Source organism: Cupressus sempervirens, chromosome 3, assembly GCF_028749045.1.
Source record: "Cupressus sempervirens isolate cs-2001-9-10 chromosome 3, ASM2874904v1, whole genome shotgun sequence".
In the NCBI taxonomy this organism is placed as follows: domain Eukaryota; kingdom Viridiplantae; phylum Streptophyta; class Pinopsida; order Cupressales; family Cupressaceae; genus Cupressus; species Cupressus sempervirens.
This window is the reverse complement of record NC_143120.1, coordinates 400,595,309-400,618,569: the sequence shown is the minus strand read 5'-3', so window position 1 is coordinate 400,618,569 and position 23,261 is coordinate 400,595,309.

The window sequence follows — 23,261 nt, the reverse complement described above, 5'->3', positions numbered from 1 at the left end:
ATTTTATATGTATATATATATATATAAATTACATTATTATATTTAGTAAAAATAATAATAATATAAATTATATTTATAGATTGTAATAAGATTAACATAAGATATTATTATATATTACGAGATTATATCTTGTATGTTGACATTACGTTATTATATATATATAATATATTAAAGTATGCCTTTGCATATTAATATAAGTGAAATAATTTTAAAATAAAAAACTAGAACTCTTAAATCGAATTCCCTTCCAAAATTTGAAAATTTTTTGAATTTAGCTACCGAGCCATATTGAATATCCAATTTGGAATCGGATATCCAATCAGGCTTAGTATTTACCAAGCTTGCCCGGTCAACCCCAAAGATGTGTTTATAGAGAGTTTTAGTGATACTCAAACTTCGGGTAGCCGTCTGACAATGTTATTTTGATCAAAATTGAATGAAACGAAATGGGTTTTTTAATATCGCTCTTTAGATTCCATCAATATAATTTCTGTCAAATTTTGAGTTCGATAAGTATTTATTAGTTAATTATCAATGAAGATTATTGTAAAGTGCTGATTTACATACTGAATGAATAATAGTTATAACTTTCAAACGGTATAACATTTTTTAAATCTAAAATTTGCATCACATTCTATACTTCGCCTAGTATAAGAAAAAAAAATTAAATTAAATTTGGTCAAATTTTCTATTAGTTAGGGTGGTCAGACATGGGACTTTTTTTAATCCAAAAAAGTTTTGGTAAAAAAATCATATTTAATTATTTATTTGGAATAAAAATATCAAAAAATATGCGTCACATCCGGGCATGAGTCTAGTTTTCATATCTATAATTATATTTTAAAAAATTATGATTTGATTTTGATTAAGGTGGTTAGACATACACCTACTTTTTATTTTTGCCTTGAAATTTTCTTAGTACTGCATTAAAATTCAAACTTTTGACCAATCAATTATTTTTTCCTCTTGATAAGGCCTAGTAGTTTAGAAACTAAATTCAATTTTCTACAAATTATTTTCTTACAACTTTTTGATATAAATTCCATAACCACTTCAAAATTATGTGTCAAGTTGACATAAACCTGATTTGCTGATTTTTCACTGCCACATAAGGCCATAGTTTGGTACACCATGATCCTGCACATACTCAAGAGGGTTGAAATTCAAAATCAATCACAACCAAGGTGATAGAGGGAGAAATTAAATGAATTTTTAAAAGCTACACCTACATACTAAGATGTTTATATGTCTTTGGCATTGTTGCCAAAGAGGGAGAAGATGTTTGGAATTGATCAAATGAAGATAGAGAGAGAAACATAAATGAAGTAATCAGAATAATAGAAGGAGATGTGAAGTTATAATTTATTTTTTTGCATTTGACTTACTATTCTAACCTAGTTAGCTTGTGGTTAAATAGTTTAGTCTAATGGTTGATCAGTTTGGTTTTCCATCAATGCCAAAGAGGGAGATTGTTGAAAATTTGATTGAAAAGCTCATTATTGAAGACCAAAGAGGGAGATTTTTATTAAAGAATGTTTTCAATTATTACTTTTTCATTGATGTCAAACCTACTACTTATAGGAATGACATTTTCTTATAAGATCCAAGTACTATCACTTAGTTGATTAATGAAGAGGATTTGATCGACAAGATGTGACAAGAGAACCTAAGGGAAAGGTTGAGTTATGATGTTGTAATGAAGTGCAAGGATTATTTAAGACAATGGTTAAATGATGTATTGATAACATAGTCAAGGATACAGAGGTTGGTCACACTTAGAAACATTGGAGGAAGAAGTTGTAACAAGGTTGATTGCAAAGCTTAAACTAAGATCTTTAGAGTGCTGAGCAAGTTAGTTGAAGCTGAGAAAATTCTCAGTAGGAGCTGAGTAATAGAAAATTCTAGTGTGTGCCGAGTGATCTTCAAGTGTTGAGAAGATCAGGTGTTGAGCATCAGAAAATTCTTAGTTGGTGTTGAGTGATCTTTAGGTGCCAAGCATCAAGAAAAAATTAGTTGATGCTAAGTAACACAGTATGTGCCAAGCACCAGTATTTCAATAGTGGCGAGCAGCTACATTATTTCAAATAATGAAGATTTTTCAAATCTAGGATGACATAGCCATCACATTAAATTTTGTGAACAAGTTGGAAGATGAGGATGATGAGCTGGTGGCATAGAATCCTATGTAAGCCATTTTTGAGCGAATTCTAAAGGATTATTCAAGAAGTTTCTAGAGGAAACAAAATATGGGTTAGATGCAATGAATCCTACCTAATCCATATGAATTAAAATTAAAGAATGGAAGAATCAAGCAGGAAAAGGAACTGCAAGATTTATATTTAAGGAGTCACAGACCAAGAAGCAAAGACCTATTGATACTACTACTGTTGAAGAGCCAAATCTATGAAGTGGTTAGAAGGGTGTCAAGGTGGTGACATCGAGGAGAAGGAAGAGCATAGATGATCTACTTCTATAAGTGGTCATAAAGAGATGATTGCACTAGTACATTGAGTATGGAGACTCAAGAAGATAAAGCATGAAAGGAGGACAAGCTAGCAGAGTTGCGAAGATTGAAGGTTAGGCAAGGGTATGAGCTAAGAAGTGATCTGAGATCTGCAAGATAAGTTGTATGTTGTGGTCACGTCAAGATTTTCTAATACTCTCTAGCAATTGTATTAGATTTGAAAAATCCTATGGACTTAGGTTGGTTTAATAGCTATTTGTAAATCCTTTAATAGGGTGGCATTCCATGTTAATGTTCTATAGTCCTTTAATTAGGCCCACTTCTAATAGGGTGGATAAATCCTCTAACAAGGTCACATTTGATAGTGTTTTGTAAGCCTTTAATAGGGGAGGCCTTTCATAGGGCATCACTTCAAAAGAGTGAGAATTGAGTAGCATATTACTGGTGGTTTTTCCCAAATTGGGTTTCCACATAAATCACTATGTTATGTGTTGATTTCTTATGTGTTATGCTTGCATGTTGATTTATAGCAACTTGCTGATTAGATAAGTTAAACCTTGGATAAATGAATGGTTGAATGGGCTCACTATACTTAGTGAAAAAGTTTGAATAGGACATTTGGACCTTGAATAACTAATTCACTCCCCCTCTATATTATTCTAAAGAATTCCTAACAATACATATAATGTTCTACACTAAATACTTAAACATTATAAATATAACCAATCTCAAACTTAATACATATTTATTAATAATTATATTTTACATTTCTTAGTAGTTGTGAGCATACATGATCTATTACAATGATATAGAATAATTGTGGGGGGGGGGGGGGGGGGCGCTTAATCTGCTATCCTCAAGTCCTAATGTACCAATTGAACTTTTAAACAGTTGAAATTTCTTAGATCTAAACATTCTATAACTTAGTCTCTATAAAAAATAACAACAAACATAAACTTGTAGTCCATTTTCCCAATGATAACAAACTTGTTGAATGTAAAACATTAATAGTAAAACATCTCAGATAACATCCACACAAGTTTGACACTAGGAATTCATGTGGAAACCCAATTTGGGAAAATCCACTACTGACATGTCACTAATTTTTTACTCTTCCAAAGTTGGCTCTATGAGGAGCCAACCTTGTTAAATGTTACAAAACACACTAATGACTGTGACCTTGTTAAAGGATTTAATCACCCTATTAAGAGTGGCCTTGTTAGAGGACTTAAGAACACTTCATTAGAATTCACCTTGATTAAAGGATTTACATATGACTGTTAGTCAACCTTCATTAAAGGATATCAATACCAATACAATGGTTAGAAAGTAACAATAAGTTGATCTAATAAATAAAAATCACTCTATAAATACATACCACAGTTTTGTCCAACAATTAACTCATTAATTGCCCTCCATTACCATCTCCATCACTAGTTTTTTGGGAATCCCTTCAAGCAACCACTCTTCACCTCAACACTTCATTATTTAGCCTTCTTCTTAAGTTCACCAATCAACAAAACCAACAACTTTCTTCAACGTTACTAAGTTCTCGACCAACTCTGCTAACCTCTTCAATTTTATCCTTTATCCCTCCTGAAATAGGTAATTCTAATGTTTTTCCACTTCAACATCACCATAGATCTTAGGTTAAGTCAAATTCATCAAATCCTTCCATCATTTCATCTCCTCTTTCTCTTCTAGAAACTTCTAGAAACTTCTACTTGAATTATTGCATATAAATTCTCAAACATGGTTTCCCTTGAATTAAATGCTCCAAGTCATCCATCCTTATCTTTAAAATTCTTTACATATAACAAGAAATCAACTATATTGGTTAGAAATCATGATTTTCACATTATCTGTCAAATGCTATCCCTTGATTTAACACTGTGTTTTGACACTTAGTCATCATTGGATTACTCAGTCGCTACTTACTATTCTTTTTGGTATATCTACTAACAATCAACTAATACTAATACTTGGTTGACATTATATTTTTCTAAGATTATACTATCACTCGGTCAACTCTAGCATCACTCAAATTAAACTTCAAGTTCCTTAATCATTTTCTCTTTTTCTCGATCATGTCCATGCATTTGGTCATTCTTTGATCACTTCATCGAGACTTCAATACGACTATCTCTTCACTTAGGTTATTATTAAATAATCAAATTATGTTGTCAAAGTCTAACTAATCAAGTGCCCATGATAATTCCTCATAACTCAACCTTTTCTCTAAGTCCTTTTGTTATGTTCTTCTCAAATCCTCTTCATCTATTATCTTGATATGTCACTCTACTTAGATATCAACTATCTTAATAATAATGTTTGAAATCAACAACAACATAACAATTGTTTCAATTGTAGTTTCCAATAATCTCCCTATTTGGCATTGATAATAATACCTCTAGTTACCATGCAATCCAAAACATGTAATTACTTCAAGTATCTCCCTCTATGTTTAGTAAAAGATCTTCATTAATATCCTTATTTTCATTTAGATTCTCACCTAAGTATCCGACAATCTTTCTCTTTGTAGTTTTATTTTGATTCTCATTCATGTAACTCTAATATGCAACACACAGACTCCCTCTATCATATCAGATCATGAAATCAATCAACTCCCTCTTGTATTATTGGAAACACCATATTCTCCCTCTTTGAAAAAGCTCTCATCTCCATATGGAGAACTGTATATCATCTCCCTCTTTGACAATAATACAAAAGACACTTCAACTTTCTCATGCATCTTTACCATGTAGATTTCTTCATGTTCTAGTACTTTTCAATATTATTCATCATCTATTATTTGTTCTAATGACTGATACAACATTCTATTCTTCTCTCTTCACTATTTTAGGAAACTCCTAAAGTATGACTTTTTATATCAACTTGTAAGATATTCTGATTAACTCATTTCATGTAGAGCTTAATCTAAGGTTAAGTATCCTTTTCTAGGGGAATCATCCCTAATTTATCTCTAGGATGTACTCGTGTGCATCCTTAAGTAAATCCTTATTGAAAATATCATCTATTTTATCCTTAGTGTTCACATATTCTAATCTCACTTCTTTGTCTTGAACTAACTCTCTCTAGTAATGATACTTAATAGCAATATGCTTGGGTTTTTTGTGCATTATAGGGTTCTTTAATATATTTTGTGAGGCCTCATCCTGATCCATCATATCACATTTAATAGATTTTATTTTGACACATTATGACTCGATATCATGTTTGAAACATTATTTGTTGGACTGGACATTATCTATATAATTAATGTTATACGATGCTTTACTTTAAAAATGCTTAATAATATCATTTGATGTTTAATGTGTAGGCATGCATTATGATGGTGTATTTTAGTAAATGATTCATAATTATGAATATATTAATACTTTAATTATGTAATTAGTAATGATTAAATATGTGTGCAGAAATGAGAAAATGTTATTTAAATAAAAGTTAATTTTTTGATCAATGTGATTATTCAAATTTGGTTTAAATATATGAATGTGATGTTATCGAACTGCTAATATATGAATTTAGTGTACAGGATAATTAACCATGGAATTAATTAGAGAAACAATAATTAACCCTATGTACAAACTCTAAGACTAAGGTTGAATCTAATAAAGTGATTCGAACCTCATTATCTAATACTTAATTTGTATCACAATCTGAATGTATGGCTATCATTCTATATTTTGTGACGTGTCAAATTTTATGTAAAAGTAAATCTTAGGGTGTCACTTGACACTTGTTATATGCATATGTGTGTCGGTATGTGAATTTAGGGTTAGCAGATTAACCCACTAATCTAAGACTGATTAGTTAGTAACCTAAATTAGTTCCCCTTAATTAGAGTTTAGTTGATAGGTTACATCCTTAGGATTTTTGAAGACCAAATATTTCAAGCTACTTGTATAGGTCATAAATTGATCATATAAGTCAAAATTAATGTAATTCAAGTGCCGAAGCACTATGTGTATGGGTTAGGATTCTTTTCTACCTTTCTAGAGCTTCTTAGCAACATTTATGACCCCTAAAATATCCTAATTTCCCTTTTTTGTGAAAATGGATCATCTCCATAAGGTTACACTCCTTCAAAGAGGTTTCCTTTATACTAGGGTCAAGTGAGAAGACCATAGGAGGCTTAAAGTCAAGTTTGGAGTTATTTTTATTTTTGGTAGAAAAGTTTGACGGCTATTTAGTGTCCCTTTGAAGAATTGAGGGTTGTTCACCCATTCCCTACATTTAAGAGGTCAACTTTGGAATTGCAAGAAGGAGAGGATTTAGCTCATCTCAAACTTCATTGACATAACCTTTGTGAAGGTAGGTTCTCCATTGCCATGGTTATGCCCTTTTATTCATTGCTTGTATGTGGTAAAGTCTTTCATATTGTAGCATCGTTGTAGTTGTATCATGTGAGGGATGGGTATTGTGGGTTTTACTTTCTTTATTTTCATGTTTCTATTCCTTTTTTGGTAATTGTGAAGAGATCATTGGCATTACTCACCCTTAGATAGGATAGAAGTGGCCATGTATGGGGGAATGGCTTTGTTGGATCCTAGTTTAGTGCAAAGTCTCTTCACATGTTGAGGAGATGCATGAAGCAAGGTATTATGGGCCCTTTCTTATCAATGCAAAACTATTTTTTGTTTTGGGACAATAAAGAGAAAAAGAAACAAAAGTTTATGTGATTTGGTAGCCTTGGAAGAGGCATTTGATTTGTGTTCTTCATTGACATCTCCTACCTAGAAAAATCCAGCTTCTTCCTAGTCATAGGTTCATTATGAAACCTATTGTGCATACCTTGGATGGGAATTATGTGTTGAGTTATGTCATTGTGATTGGTCTCTAAATTTCACCCAGTCGGTTACTATTTCTCCTAGCTCGGTGGTTGGCCTTTCAGGGCACAGGATGCGAGGTGAGCTCTCCATGGTTGTTCTTTATGTTTTGTAGATTGACAAGATAGGTTCTCATGATGGAGAAATCCTAATTTTCTTGAAGCTCTAATGGTTATCTTGATGTCATGTTATTGGAGGTTTCCCCATTATAATACCATCTATTGTAATTGTATATCCATGTTGAGAATGATTATGAAAAAATGGATTAAATGTTGTAACATCAATATTGATTAATATAAATTTAGTTATTGGATGAAACAATAAATTTTTGTGATCAAGTTTTATTAGATTATAAATCATACCTTACTTTCAATTATATTGCTTTGCAAAAAGTTCAAGTTGAAAACTCTCTACTTTCTCCATGAAATCTAGGATTCACTTTATTGTGTTCAAGAGTATTAGGATGTGGATGTATGAATTACTTAATCTACATATGGAAAAAATAAAAATGTAATAAAATCAATGTTCAATGTAGATATGATCATCTTACTTGCATCTTAAAACCCTAGCCTTTATAAATTTTATTATATCAACAAATTTTACCTTATATTGCATTGTATGTAAATTACCTAAACTCACTCCTAACTTGGATACAAAACAACTTATAACCATATTGTATTTAAATTTCATTCAATAAAATGACCAAACATTAATACACTCTACCATTATAAAATTCCAATGAGGAAACCTAGTACTTTGAAGGAGAAAAGAAAACTTATAGTTTTCATCTATTTGAGAGAGCCAAAATGCTCTCTAGAAATTGTATGAGAAATTTTTTTCACAAAAAGTAATAGGGAATATTCTTTAAAGACACTCTCTTCAATTCTTTTAGAATTCAAATTAAAAAAATATTAAAAAATTTATCTAAAATCTACATTCTAAACTCTTAAACTACCCCCTCTACATATCATCTCACCTAACTCACTCCTCTAGTAAAACCCTTCTCCCATGCATTCTGGGATGTTGATGCCACCCCCCACTTGACCCATTCCATCCTCTTACATGAGAAGTATGCAGACATGGATTAAGAGGTGGGGGAACACAAGTAAACATGTGCAATAAATTTTAAAGGGATTGCATTGTAATAAGTTCTCCTAACTACCCTCCTATTGGCTCTTTCTCCCCACCAAAGCCTCTTCCAACATGTACCTTGAATCAAAATAAGGTTGACTATAGATATTAGTGCATTCCCCCAAGTCAGACCTAACATAACCACATGGGAATGGGCACAGACCAAGTGGATGTTGGGCTGAGTTTTTTTGGATTTTTCTTTAAAGTTTTAAACATTCAAATTGCCCCAACTCACCTAAGCATACCATGATAGGGATAAAGCTTGGGAATGCTTGCCAAGGTTGGGAAGTGTGTAAAGGGTTTCAAGTGGTGTTCCCCCCAACTTGGGAAACTACCCAAGGTCTTGGGAAGGGTGTTTAGAGGCATGCAGGAAAGTAGGTGTTAAGGGTTAGGTTAGTAGTTGGTAATTATGCTTAGTTAGTTAGTTAGTAAATATAGTATATAGTTAGCTCCTAATTAATTTATTAATTATGGGAGTAAGTTAGATATTTTTTTAGTTAATTTTAGTATTTCAATTTTGACATTAATAAGTATGTTAGAAAAAGTGTGGTTAGAATATAGACTTAGGTTAGTATTAGGTAGTTGGTAGCATTGGTAAAATAAGTTGGTAATTCCTTGATATTAATAGGTGTTTTGTGTATCACATATTTCATATCGATAAAGGAGTTAGGGAAAATAAAAATTAGGTTTATTGTGATTTTATAATAAAACAAAGCCTCTTGATGAGTTTTGACAATAGTATCTAAAAGAGAAATCGTAGAGTTTTAAGGGATTGAGGGAAAGGTGAAGTATCTCATGTTTCCTATATATGTATATATGTTTACATATTAGTGAATTATTTTTAAAACATTATAATATTCAATTTAAAGATTTAATTAATTATAATTTTAAATATTTATTAAGTTTTTGTGTGAATATGTCATCGAGATTGTAAGTATTTATGTAACTTTCAAAAGTGGTATAAATCAAGTTGACTGGGTAACTTAATAGGGTGATTGGTTTATAATTAGTAGATGAGATGGAGGTCATAATTAGTTTATCAAAAATTATATAATATTTTTATTTAGTTCTAAATGAGTAGGTTATAATTGGGATGAAGTATGAAGGTATTGCTAGGTCAACCTGTAAATGAAATACAATACACCTATAGGTTTATCTTGTAATATGAATTGAGAAGGTATCAAACAAACCTAACACAACCAATATAACTAATCAAATGTTCCCTAATTATTTCATCACACTTTATCAAACATGAAACTATATTTAATCAACCAATCCATTCATTCTAACCTAGGTGTCCCTATTGCACTAAAACCTAAGGTTTTGTCATTGTGCAGTAGGGTTGAGATGTCTACTCTTCATCATTATGAATTAAAAATAAAACTCACTTCAATCCTATTTTAGCTCTTTGTAACATATTCAATTTAGTATGTGCTAAACATGTGTTGGTTAACTTTAAAAATAATTGTTGTTGTGTTTTTTTCCCAATTTTTGGGCATAACATTTTGGTATCATAGCATCAATTTCAACTCTAGGAACCTCAAACAATTACATTTCAACTTATTTAAACTCTAATGTTTTGTGAAGGGTACCTCCCATTACATGAAATGCTCGATGAGGTAGACGTCATAGAGTTGCATATGCTAGGGTAGAACAGGGGAATGGACCACCACCTCTACCTCCACCACCACTTCCACCACCGACACTACCTCCACCACCATGATGCAACCCTAATCAAGTTATTTTGAATGCCCTCCAAACCCTGACTGTAATAGTCTAGCAGAGGATACCACCCATAGTACATCCTAAGAAGCATAATCCAAAAGGGGAAGCATAGGTACCCATAGGTGGCATGAAAAATGATAGAGAGAGGAGTAGGAGTCCTCCACTAATGAAAGTGTAGGAAATGAGATCAGGGAGGTTTTACAACTCCAATCGCCATTGTTTTTTAGTTCCTTAGATGGGGCAGTAGTAGAGGTTTGGTTATAGAGTCTACAATAGTGCTTTGGATTACACCCTTATGTGAGTAATCTAAAGGCATGACTTGTAGTACATCTACTATGGGAGAATGCCTCCAACTGGTGGTAGCACAAAGAGTCCATAGGAGTGAGGATTAACACCCTCACATGGGAAACATTTTTGGCCAAATTCTGTGAGAGGCGTCTTTCTGAGAATTTTAAATATAAGTAGATAGAGGAGTTCCATTCTATATGGTAGAGGGACTTTACAATAGCCTAGTATGAGAGCCAATTTTTTGATCTCCTTCCTCACATTGAATATATGAAGAATGAGAAACTGTGGATCCATCATCTCATAATGAGCCTTAATTTCTCACTTCAAGGTATAGTATGCTTGGCATTCCTCACTACTTTTAGATGGATAGTTGAGATAACACTAGGTGTTGAGGATACTCATGGTAGATAGGAGTATCAATATTGGTCTCTAAATTAAAACCCTACTCAACAATCAAGACAATAGAGACCCACTTGGAAAGGGAATCAAAATAACTTAGTATGGTCCTTTAAGGGCCAACAATTAGAACATCAAAAACCACAACAAGTCTCTAGGAAGAAATTATCATAGGGATATTAAGGCTCTAAGACCAAGTAGTGGTAGTCATAGGGTCTTAAATAGGATCAGAGGACACAAGCCCCATAGTCATAGTTGGTGAGGAATAAACAGTCCTCTAGGGGTGGTTACAATGGATCTAGTAGGACTAGAGGTCCACAGTAGTCCAAATCATAAGGTGTACAAGTTTGTACCCAAGTACCATGGTACGCTTGTGGTGGCATGGGTCATGTAGCTAGAGTGTTTGTACGAATATTCATTGGGTGGTCATAAAGTGGCTATCTCAAAGCCTATAGTTGGTGATATGGGTAGATCCCATAGAGTGTTTACAATAGTTGATAACTGGTAGGCTAAGCATCAGGCTACAGTTATCGAGGCCACAAGTATGATATGAGGTAGCATGTTTGCTATTTTATTTGATTCTGAAGCTACTAACTCCTTTATATCTCCATTTATAGTGGAGCATTATGGGCTAGTGGCATTTAAACAAGATTTTAGTTGGCAAGTAGAGTCAGCCTCAATAGTGAGTGTGTCAATTAGTTCTATGGTACATAATTATTAGATTCAGACTAGAGACATGTCCATGATGTTTGATCTACATATTATTCCTCTAGGTTCAAATGATGTATCCCTTGGCATGGATTGGATTTATGCCCACAATGCAAAGATGGATTGTCAATAGAAAAGGGTATAGTGTGTGGATGAGCATGGGATTCCTAGGGTGATCTCCAAAGTGCAAAGACTTGTATCTCTTCATATGATTTAAAGTATGTATCTTAGACAATGCATACGAAAGAGATGTCAGTTGTATTCTATCAATATTTGTGACAAAGAGGAGGTTTTAGAGGGGAGCTACCCCTCAATGATTTTACTATTCTATAGGAGTTCTTAGATGTATTTCCTTCAGAGTTCCCTCGTATTCCTCCACTTAGAGTAGTTGATTTTTACATAGACCTTATGCTAGGGCTTAAGCCAGTATCAAGAGAACTATATAGGATGACTACTCATGAGCTCAGTGAGCTAAAGACTCAATTGGAGGAACTATTAGATAAAGGGAATAGTAGACCTAGTATGTCACCTTGGGGTGCACTAGTGGTCTTCGTGAAGAAGATAGATGGATCACTTAGGTTGTACATTGACTATCAATAGTTGAACAAAGTAACCTATAAGAACTGATACTTACTTCCAAGGATTGATGATCTCTTCGATTAGTTATAGGGTGCCCGAATATTCTTGAAGATAGATCTAATGTTAGGTTATCATTAGTTGAAGATTTTGGAGAGTGATACAAAAAAGAATGCGCTTTGTACAAGGTATGGTCACTACAAGTTCACTATGGTACCATTTGGCCTCATGAATGCTCTAGCTATATTCATGAACCTTATGAATGGATTATTCTATACCTTTTCGAATAAGTTTGTAGTCATACTCCTAGATGATATTTTGATATATTCTCCTGATAAGAAGGGCATGAGGACCACTTGAGACAAGTGTTGTAGAAGTTGGGAGAAAACTAGTTCTATGGTATCTTGTCAAAGTGTAGATTCTTCAAACATAAGATACATTATTTGGATCATGTTATATTAGGTGATGGGGTGTTAGTAGATCCATCAATTATTAGGGACACCATGGATTGGCCAGCACCCACTAGTGTCACTGAGGTGAGGAGTTTTATGGGACTACTAGGATATTACTCACACTTTATTGCAAGATTCTATAGATTGGCATACACAATCACATCCCTTCAAAGAAAGGGAAGAAGTATGAGTGGATAGAGAACTCTGAGATATCTTTCCAAGAGCTCAAGATATCCCTCACAAGTGCACCAATTCTTCTAGTGCTAGATCCTTCTACAAATTTTGTGGTGTGTACAAATGCATCTTTAGATGGTATAGGGGTAGTCCTTATGTAGGATGGATGACCTATTTCCTATGAGTCTAGGAAGTTGAAGAATCATGAGCTTAATTACCCTGCTTACAACCTAGAGCTTATAGCAGTTGTAAATGCTTTAGTGAGGTGGTGGCACTTCCTTATAAATCATAGATTTGAACTTCATTCTGATCTATAGAGCTTGCAATACATATTCACAGAACTAACCCTTAATTCTAGGCAAAGAAGGTGGATGAAGTTCCTTTGTGAGTATGATTTTGATGTCCATTACATCAAGGGAAAAAATAATGTGGTTGTAGAGGCCTTAAGTATAAGACACCATGAGCTTTCATCTATGACTACTTGCACCAATTTGAGAGAGTGTATCCTACATCATTTTCCAAAAGATGAGCTATATAGAGAGGTTAGTCAGTTGATGCATTCTTAGAGACCTTAAAAGGGAAGTACTCAGAGTATTCATTGGAGTCCGATCGAATTTTGTGTCATAGAGGACATATTTATGTGCCTTTCATTAGGGGTTTTCATGAGCTCATTGTACTTGAGGCTTATAGAGCACCTTATTTAGTGCTAAAAGCTACATGTAGATCTAAGATAGATATATCATTGGCTAGGCATGAGAGTGTAGATTTCTAGTATTATTGCAAGATGCCTTGAGTGTCAGAGGGTGAAGGTAGAGTACCGTCATCCTAGTGGGCTTCTTCAGCCTCATGAGATTCCAGAGTGGAAGTGGGATACTATTTCTATGGATTTTATTTTTGGTCTTCCCATGTTGTCTTATCACTATGATGCTATTTTGGTGATGGTTGACATGTTGACCAAGGTTGCCCATTTTTCACCCATGTGTACTACTTTCACAACATGAGACATAGCTTGAGTATTTTTGTAGGATATTGTTAGATTTCATGGCATTCTTTGTAAGATCTTCTTAGATAGAGACTCACTATTCACATCATCCTTTTGGAGAGAGTTATAGGCAATAGTGGGTGTATATGAGAAATGTTAGTATGCTAATAGAAACCAAATTTAAATAAAGCTTCTACAAACTAAACAAAATTCATAAACTTCAAGATAGACTAAGATGAGCTCTCAATTAATAATATGAGCCATTAATGGGCTCTCTCAATGAGAAGCTTTCTTGTTGAGTAGCTTTGTCTAAATAGATAGGATGTATGCTCAAGCTTATGCTTCAAAAAGGGCTTCAAATGGAGTTGAAGTTTGGGTGTGAGTGTATGGTTTTGATGTAAAATGGCTTCTTAAAATGGCATTATAACTTTACTTCATAGATTGTGTTATTTTTCAAAGGGGAAGGATCCAATTTATAGGCAAGAGGCTTGAGGGATTGAGGGCTAAGATGCAAGGATGGGGAAAAGCTCATGGAGGGCTCAGATTGCATGAGAGGAGAGCACATAGATTGTGCTTCCTTACAGCCAATCAGGGAGTGACACATGTCATAGGGTGAGATGATGGAGGAAAGGGGAAGGATGAGTCAACAAAGGAGGTTCAAGGGATAAAATATTCATAAAGACCCTCATAATGGCTTGTAAGAGCAATAAAAGGGCTTGGAAGAGTCATTTATGGCCTAGTGGGCTTCATAAAGTTTTATGGTTGAGATATTTTGAGGGAGATGAGACCAATTTCGACTTGGGCTTGATTAGGAGGGTTTTAAGCTTGCTTAGGATGATGCAAATGATTAGAGGATGGATTAGGATGGTTTAGGATTAGCTTAGGGATAGGCAAGTGGATGGCATTTAATGAGGGTGGGTGAAGGAGGAGATATTTGTTAACTTTGGCTTGGGTTAGTAAGTTTTAACCCATTTTTAGGGAATGTGACAAGGTTAGGAGGGGATTAGGATTAGGTTTAAAGACATCTTCTAGAAGAGTCTTGACTTTGGATGAGGATAAAGACTTTCTAAAATAGTCTAGAACTTCCTAGGATGAGGATGAAGACTTTCTAGAAGAGTCTAGAACTTCTTAGGATGAGGATAAATTATATTTGTAGGAAATAAATAAAGTTTTATTTATTTCAAGGGTTTGGGTTGAGGAGATATTTATTAAAACTTTTTTAATAAACATGAGGATTAATATTTAATCTTAATTAAATATTTTGAGTTGGGATTAGGGGTAGAAAATGATGGGATTAGCCTTTAATCAAAATTAAAGAAGGATTAGAAGATTTTGGAAGAGGTTAGTGGTCTTAAGGAAATTGGCCAAGTTTTGGGAAAAAAATAAATTTTTTAATTTATTTTGGGTTTTTTGGTCAATTTATTAATTAAATAATTAATAAATAAGGAAATAATATTTAAATAAGATTTAAAAAATTTTGGGAGGGATTCCTTAATTAAATATTTTTAATTAAGATAAAGGGATTTAACGGCATAAAAATAAATAAATAAATTAAATAATTAATTAATTAATAAATGATGATGTCATCAAAAATTTTTCAGAAAATAAAAATACTTTATTTTCTAAAGGTTTTTAGGTGTCTACATTTTGCCCCTCTTTGATGTGATGCCACAAGTGGCATGGCATCAAAGATAAGAAAATAAGATGCCCAAGGCTAGAGCAGAAGAGGAGAGAATGGACTGTGAGATGTTTTTACCCCTCTTTGATGTGATGCCGCAAGTGGCATGGCATCAAAGATAAGAAAATAAGATGCCCAAGGCTAGAGCAAAAGAGGAGAGAATGGACTGTGAGATGCCCCCTCAAGAAGGCGGCAGGGAGAGAAAGCGAGGCTCGATGGCTTCTTGAAAAGTACAAGAATCTTGGATGAGCAAGGAAACTCAGATTGGCAAAGAGAAGGGGCTGAATTAGCTCAAACTCTCACTATGGGAGAATGATAAAGGAGAATCAGATGCACAAGAGGAAGCAAGCTTAAGACTTTAGGGAAGGTGGAGGATGAAGGAGCGGAGCGCTATAAAAAGGAATCCAGGATAGGGAGATGGATAAGGGGATTAAAAAGCTAATGCAACAGGATTTCAAAGAGTTAAATTCGCGAAAGATGGGTTTCGGAGATCCCTAGGACTAGGATTGTGGATCTCGAAAGATGAGGCTTGGTGGATTGATTTGGATTGGTGGATCCCTAAGACTAGGATTGTGGATCCCTAAGACTAGGATTGTGGATCCCTAAAGCTAAAGGTGAGGAGTGATTCAAAGAGATACTGATGCATAAGCTAGGGTAGGAGAGACAGATGTTGGATATGGATGGGGGATAATGGAGGTGAAGTAAAACCATTGAAGCTTTTTGAGCGGGGGGATACTTCAAAGAGAAGTACCACCATGTAGTTGAGCACTAGATTTGCTATAGGACTGTTGGTTAATTGCCAAGGTTACCAAGAACATCAAGGCCTTTTCACCAACTGTCCAGAGGACTGACGAACTGACTCAAAAAAAACACGCAAGGATTGCCCCAGCATCACACATGAATCTCGAAAGAATTAGAGTGGAACCAACACTGGGTAACCCACAAGCAGAAAAAAAAAACAAACAAAAGACTTGATCAAGACCTTATGCCCAGATTGCCCCATTCGTAGTATACCATGATATGGAAGATCGTGGCAACTTTGAGGAGGGAACAAAAAGATTGTTTGGAAAAGATACTTCAAGACCCAAAAGGGAAGATTCCAAATCGAAAGAAAGTGAAAATCCAAAAGAGAACTATTTTCCAACGAGATGGGTAGGACAAGGTACTAACGGACCAAGATCAGACATGAGGAAAGCTATATCCTACAAGGATATATCGGAGAGCACCTAAGCTGATGGATCTGGATGAGTGATGCATCTGGCAAGCTGAACTAAGAAGGATAACACTTTGGTGACAGGAGATCTAGCTAAAGGATGCATTGGAATAACTAACCAAGATGTGTGATGTGTGCAAGATGCTGATCAAGGAGGAACTAACATGAAAGTTGGATAGATACAATGCTACTAAGCTAAAGAGGATGTACAAGCTGATGGACCAAGATATTTACAAGCAAGCTAATCAAGATATGGTACAAGCTAACGAACCAATGATAGGTATGATATAGATGGATAAAAAGCTCAGGATGAGAGGATAGTGGGATGGCTCAAGTTGGTGCAAGAGGCAGAAGCTAACGATGAGGTGATAATGCAAGATATGGATTTGGCAGGATGCATCCAATGATGATGAGAGATTTTGTAACCAAGGATAGCTAGAGGAGCGAGATGAGATGGCTGGATAGGATGGTAGATAGCTAGGATTATGATGGATATAAAGAGATGACATTGGGTTTGCATGAGGATAGCCTTGAGCTAGATACCAATGACAAGGGAGGATTGACAAGACAAGATCTCCAAGGAATATAGTACCCCCAGTCAGAAGATGACATGTGAAATGAGGTCTTACGATGGATGTGATAGTATTGAAGCTAGGATGGAAAAGTTGAAGGTGCTAGGGAGATGGATGATAGCTGGGATGGTTGGTTGAAGCTACAGGAGACAAGTGGATGGTGTGAGATGGAAGATGGAGGGTGGAGGATAGGTGGATAGATTGGAAGATGGAGTTGGATGTCAAGAGATGACCAAAAGCATGAGGGTGATAAGCTAAGCTGGGGATGGCAGGATTATGCATGATGCTTGTTTGCCAAGTTTTCATCATGGTACTTGTCCAAGGCACTTGAATTGCCAAGTTTTCACCAGTGGACGCTTTATTTTTCTTTATTATTTTTTGACTTTTTGACTTTCAACTTAGCTGGAATGATTTTGGCTTTCTTCAGCTATTTTTGGCTCATAGATGTTGGTAGGATGGATGAAAAAGGATTGGATTGAACAAGTGGAATGGCAAGTGGGAGTTTGACAGATAATGGATGCAAAGACATAAGGCTTGTGGGTAAATGGATGAGGAAAATGGAAAGATCATCATTGGCACACACCTTGAGAGGTGATAAAGTAGTGGGAAAGATGGTTTTGAGTGAGGTTGAGGAGAAAATGGAGGAAGAGAAAGATAAGGACTAAAAGTAGAGTTGGAAGATGGAGGATGGGAAATTTAGGATAAGAAACATATGGACTAAAAGTGGATTGGGGGGATGAAGGATGCTTATATGGGGATTTGGATGAAGGATGGATGGATGAGGCTTTTTGAGTAGCATGAATGGATGCCAATTGAGATTTTTCTTTGAGATGCATTTCTTTTATGAGAATCTTGGGTATCCACATGATTTTTGACTTTTTTAGCTTGGGCTTTTGTGGCCTCTTGACTTTTTCTTTGATTGGGATTAAATGTTTGTTGTTTTGAACATGTATTTTAGAAGGGATATGTTGAGACTTGGATTTTTGTGGATTTTTGGATTTATGCTTTTGTATTTTGGCATCCAATATGCTTCCATTAGCCATGGGATGGGAACAAGAGCATGGAGGAGATGGAGGGATAATTGATGGAGTGATAGGATTTAAAGGTTGGAAGGGATTCAAGGGTGAGTGCCTTTGATGATCTAGCTGGTGGATTTGAGGGGATGGAAGGATAGATTGGAACATAGGATATGGATGGATATAATTGCCCAAAATGGATGGAGGGAAGGAAGGATATGGGCCCAAAATAGATGGAAACGGGGAAGGTGTAGGTCCCAAAATAGATGGAGGGGATAAAGGATTCATATTAGGTATGTAAGGACCCAAAATGGATGGAAAGGGTGTGGGATTTAGATAAGGGATATATGGACACAAAATGGAGGGTTGGAGATAAGGAGTAGGATGAGGGCCAAAAATAGATGCGAAATAAGATGGATGGGAACTTTGGGGTGGAGATGGAAGGACTTGGGACCATGCAGGAATAACGGGGATACCAACATCTAGAAATACATTTTCATTTCTTTTTTCAATATGATGTTCATTATTTGGAACACAAGATGTGAGTCCATTACTAGCTGAAGGAGTTGGAGCTTCGGATATGATAATTAGTTCTTTTTCGATGGATCTATCATCATGGATTATGGGAGATGTATGATCATGAAGCAAAGGAGATGGGAGGATATGATCTTGAGTTGGGTGGGCTGAGGGAAAGGGATCTTGAGATGGAGTAAGTAAGATGGTAGGATTTAGATATGGAGGGGATGGTAAAAGTGGATCATGTAGGGGAATAAGTGGGATGGCGGGATCTACTATTCTATCGGAGGATATTTCAACATGCTTTTGGACAAGATCTTGACAGGAATGGATGGGAGTGGAAGCATGAGGTTCATTATATGGGATTTGGATAATGCTTGGAGGAGGAGATGTGGATGGGATTTGGAGCGATTTGATGGGTGGTGGGAATTTGATGCTTGCGAGAAGTGGAAGGATTTTAAGCAACTTGATGGATGGTATGGGGATGATAGCTATGGGAGATAGGGGTGATATTATAGATGGGGAAGCTTCATCACTGACTACTTCACATGGTTGGATTAGATGACATGGCTTATCGACTGTTGGAGGTGGCTTTTCTTGTATTTCCTCTAGGAGATTCCTTGGAGACTCGTGTGTCGGAGGTGGAGGTGGTGGATTGATAGGAATAGCTAGTGTGATGAGGGTGGAAGATTGGAAGCTTGGTTGATTGGGTGATGGAGGAGCAGCTGGTATATCAGATGGCATGACTAGAGAGTTTTGAATAACTCTTGGATTTTGGGGGATGGTTGGTGGAAGGCCTCTAAGGCTCTCAAGATACCCGTCATAGTCAACAAGATTTTCATCATCATTGGAATAGGATGTAGTGGGAGAAAGGACAATATGACCAAACACATCATGATAGGTTTGGGATTTCATGTTTTGATGATGAGTTGGAAGGGGATGGGGTCTTGCATATGGATGAACACGGAAGCTCATGGTTGGATTTGGATTAAGCACAGATTTTGGATTGGCTGATGAAGGATTTCCTAGGGAGAGTCAAAGCTGTATGACAGACCTAAGGAGGATTGGCTAGAGATTTTTGGCTTTCCTGTGGATAGAAGACTTCAAGGGCATGCTGTCAAAAAATGAGAGTTTTGCTTTCCTATGTGCTGGATTGGTGGAGATTGTGTCAACTTAAGGATAGACTAATGATCCTATGGGCATGACACAAGATTGACGACTTGTGGATCCCAACCTTTAGCTCAAGGTGATGAGGGATACAAGTGACAAAGCTGGATTACCCTAGACAATGCTCTATCAGAGGTATAACCTTGGTGAGGCTGGTGGATTGGTTGGATTGATTGGATAGAAAATTCTAGCAGAATGAAAACAACTCTCTAAAGGCTTAGGTGTGATTTTGGATTGGGTTGCTAGCTACCTGGGGGGGGATGATTTGGAGAGACTTTGGATTTGGGATTTTTCTAAAGCAAGGAACTAGATAGATTCGATTGCAACGGGGGAGCTTGGATGATTTTTTGATGAGGTAGTGACTACGCTAAGTATGCCTTGGGCTGGGAGATTTTTGCTTTTTTGGGATTTTGACCAAAGTTGGCAAACATTCATTCAAAAGCTATGAACAAACAAGTAGACAAAATTTTTGAGTAAGCACGTCAAACACACCAACATCCTAGGAAGCTTTCTACAAGGATGAAATTTATTATAGCTAGGGAGTCCTCGATATACACAAGGTACGTGAGGCTCAAATCCGTAGATGAAACCAAAAAGATGTCACACAGCCAAGAGGAGCGGTTACCCACTTCTCCTCGTTCACTTCTCAAGGGTATAAAGTTCCTTGAGGCTTAGCCTGAGTGGAAAAATCTTGATTCCAAGAGAGGTGTCTTTGGATTCACCTCCCAATTTTTATACTCCGCCGGAATGATGGAGTTGAGGTTGTCCCAAGGGGTGATGAAATCCCCAAGCAGGCCTCCTAAAAAGTGTAAAACAAGACCACATACATGATCTTGGGCTTTAAAAGACACGCATTTATTCCAATTGATGATTTAGATTTTGTAAGCTATGATTGAAGACACTTGTGATTATGGCATACAATGTTCATTCCAATTTGACAACATCGTCAGCATAATGAAAGTCGAGAGATCGTCAACATAAGAAATGCGAGTGTCATTGAAAATGCGTCCAAACCATGCAATGTTCATTTATTTTTAGGCATTCAAGATTGAGTGTGAGTTTGTTTTGAGCCCAAAACAAAGATGTGTGAAACTTGATTGCCAAGCACGCACCCAGAGGCCCTCTACGTCAAGATTTGTCCAATTTTTATGCCCAAATGAAGTGTGAGCGAGATTAATGTGCATTCAAAGCATTTTCTAACTTAGAAAAACCACTAAAGACCCAAGTGAGTGGAGTTTGATCTTTGTGGAGCACTTAACACCCTCTTAGGTAGACCCATCCCCATAGATGGCACTGAGATTGCAACCAATGGTTAAATTGATGGGTGATTAAAGAGGGTGAGTCCAATGAAAAACTCACTCAAAGAATTTTTATTTGTTTTTATAACTTAAAAGATTACAAAAATGTAGATTCTTTTTATGTTCCAAAAGATGATTATTTGATCTATGGCATTCAAGATTGGATTTGTTGTTTTAATCATGCATTCATAAATTTAAAAAAATTGATTTTAATCCATGGCACTCAAGAGTGATTTTAACAACATGCATTCAAAGACAAGTGATTAAACATTCAAGTTTTTTCCTTTGAGCATTCAAGATTGAAATTTTTTGTGTTGTTTTAAGAACTTTGAAGTTCTTTGTTTTAACCTTAGATCATTCAAGATTGTTTTGGACTCAAAAGTGAAAATGACTCTTTGGACTTTGGTTTTCATTCAAGATTTTGTGTTCTAGTTTGCATGTTTTAAGCCCAAAAATGATATTCCTAGGTTTTTTTGATGCATGAAAGACCTAAGCAACATTCAAGATTTTGCAACAAGACATTTGTTTGGAACAAATAACAAAGCTTTTAGGACAATTTTTGGCAACCATTTAGGACTCTTAGTTTTCATGATATTCTTAAAAGAACATTAAAATATTTGCAAATGAGGTTCATTTTATCCTTGATTGATGTTTTGAGTTTGATTTAGATTTTAGTGTGCACTTAGTGTTGATTTTGAACCTTTTGAAATGGAAACTTGAAGCTCTTTTTAAATTCTCAAAAATGAAGTGTTCCTAACTTTGCATGAATGCATCTAAAACCTTGATGTTGCAAGGATGCAAATGATTGGATTGGTTTATTTTCACTTGTTAAAAGATTTTTTCTTTTCCGCAAATTTTTAATTTTTTAATGGATTTAAGTATGATTTGGCGGTTCATTTTAAGCACTAAAAAGAAGTGTGTATGATTTTGCTTCCTTAAAAAAAAATGGCCAAGATCTCCCACAAGAAGAAGAAGAAGAAGTAGATGGAATAAGAAGAATATAGACAAGAAGAGGAAGAAGAATTCCAAGTGCTTTGTCCACCTATAAGCTTGAAAAATCTGCAAATACTATGAGATAGACTATGAGTTCCTTTGTCTTCTTAATGCTCATGTGGACCTAAAAAACCAATTTATACAATCCTACCAATCACAAAAACAAGCAAAATTAGCCAAAATTAGCAAATGACATACAAAACTTGACTAAAAAAGCTAATGAAGATGACCCATGTGGGGTCCCACCGGGCGTGCCAAAATGTATATGAGCAATGTTAGTATGCTAATAGAAACCAAATTTAAATAAAGCTTCTACAAACTAAACAAAATTTATAAACTTCAAGATAGACTAAGATGAGCTCTCAATTATGAATATGAGCCATTAATGGGCTCTCTCAATGAAAAGCTTTCTTGTTGAGTAGCTTTGTCTAAATAGATAGGATGTATGCTCAAGCTTATGCTTCAAAAAGGGCTTCAAATGGAGTTGGAATTTGGGTGTGAGTGTATGGTTTTGATGTAAAATGGCTTCTTAAAATGGCATTATGACTTTACTTCATGGATTGTGTTATTTTTTAAAGGGGAAGGATCCAATTTATAGGCAAGAGGCTTGAGGGATTGAGGGCTAAGATGCAAGGATGGAAAAAAGCTCATGGAGGGCTCAGATTGCATGAGAGGAGAGCACATAGATTGTGCTTCCTTACAGCCAATCAGGGAGTGACACATGTCACAGGGTGAGAGGATGGAGGAAAGGGGAAGGATGAGTCAACAAAGGAGGCTCAAGGGATAAAATCTTCATAAAGACCCTCATAATGGCTTGTAAGAGCAATAAAAGGGCTTGGAAGAGTCATTTATGGCCTAGTGGGCTTCATAAAGTTTTATAGTTGAGATATTTTGAGGGAGATGAGACCAATTTCGACTTGGGCTTGATTAGGAGGGTTTTAAGCTTGCTTAGGATGATACAAATGATTAGAGGATGGATTAGGATGGTTTAGGATTAGCTTAGGGATAGGCAAGTGGATGGCATTTAATGAGGGTGGGTGAAGGAGGAGATATTTGTTAACT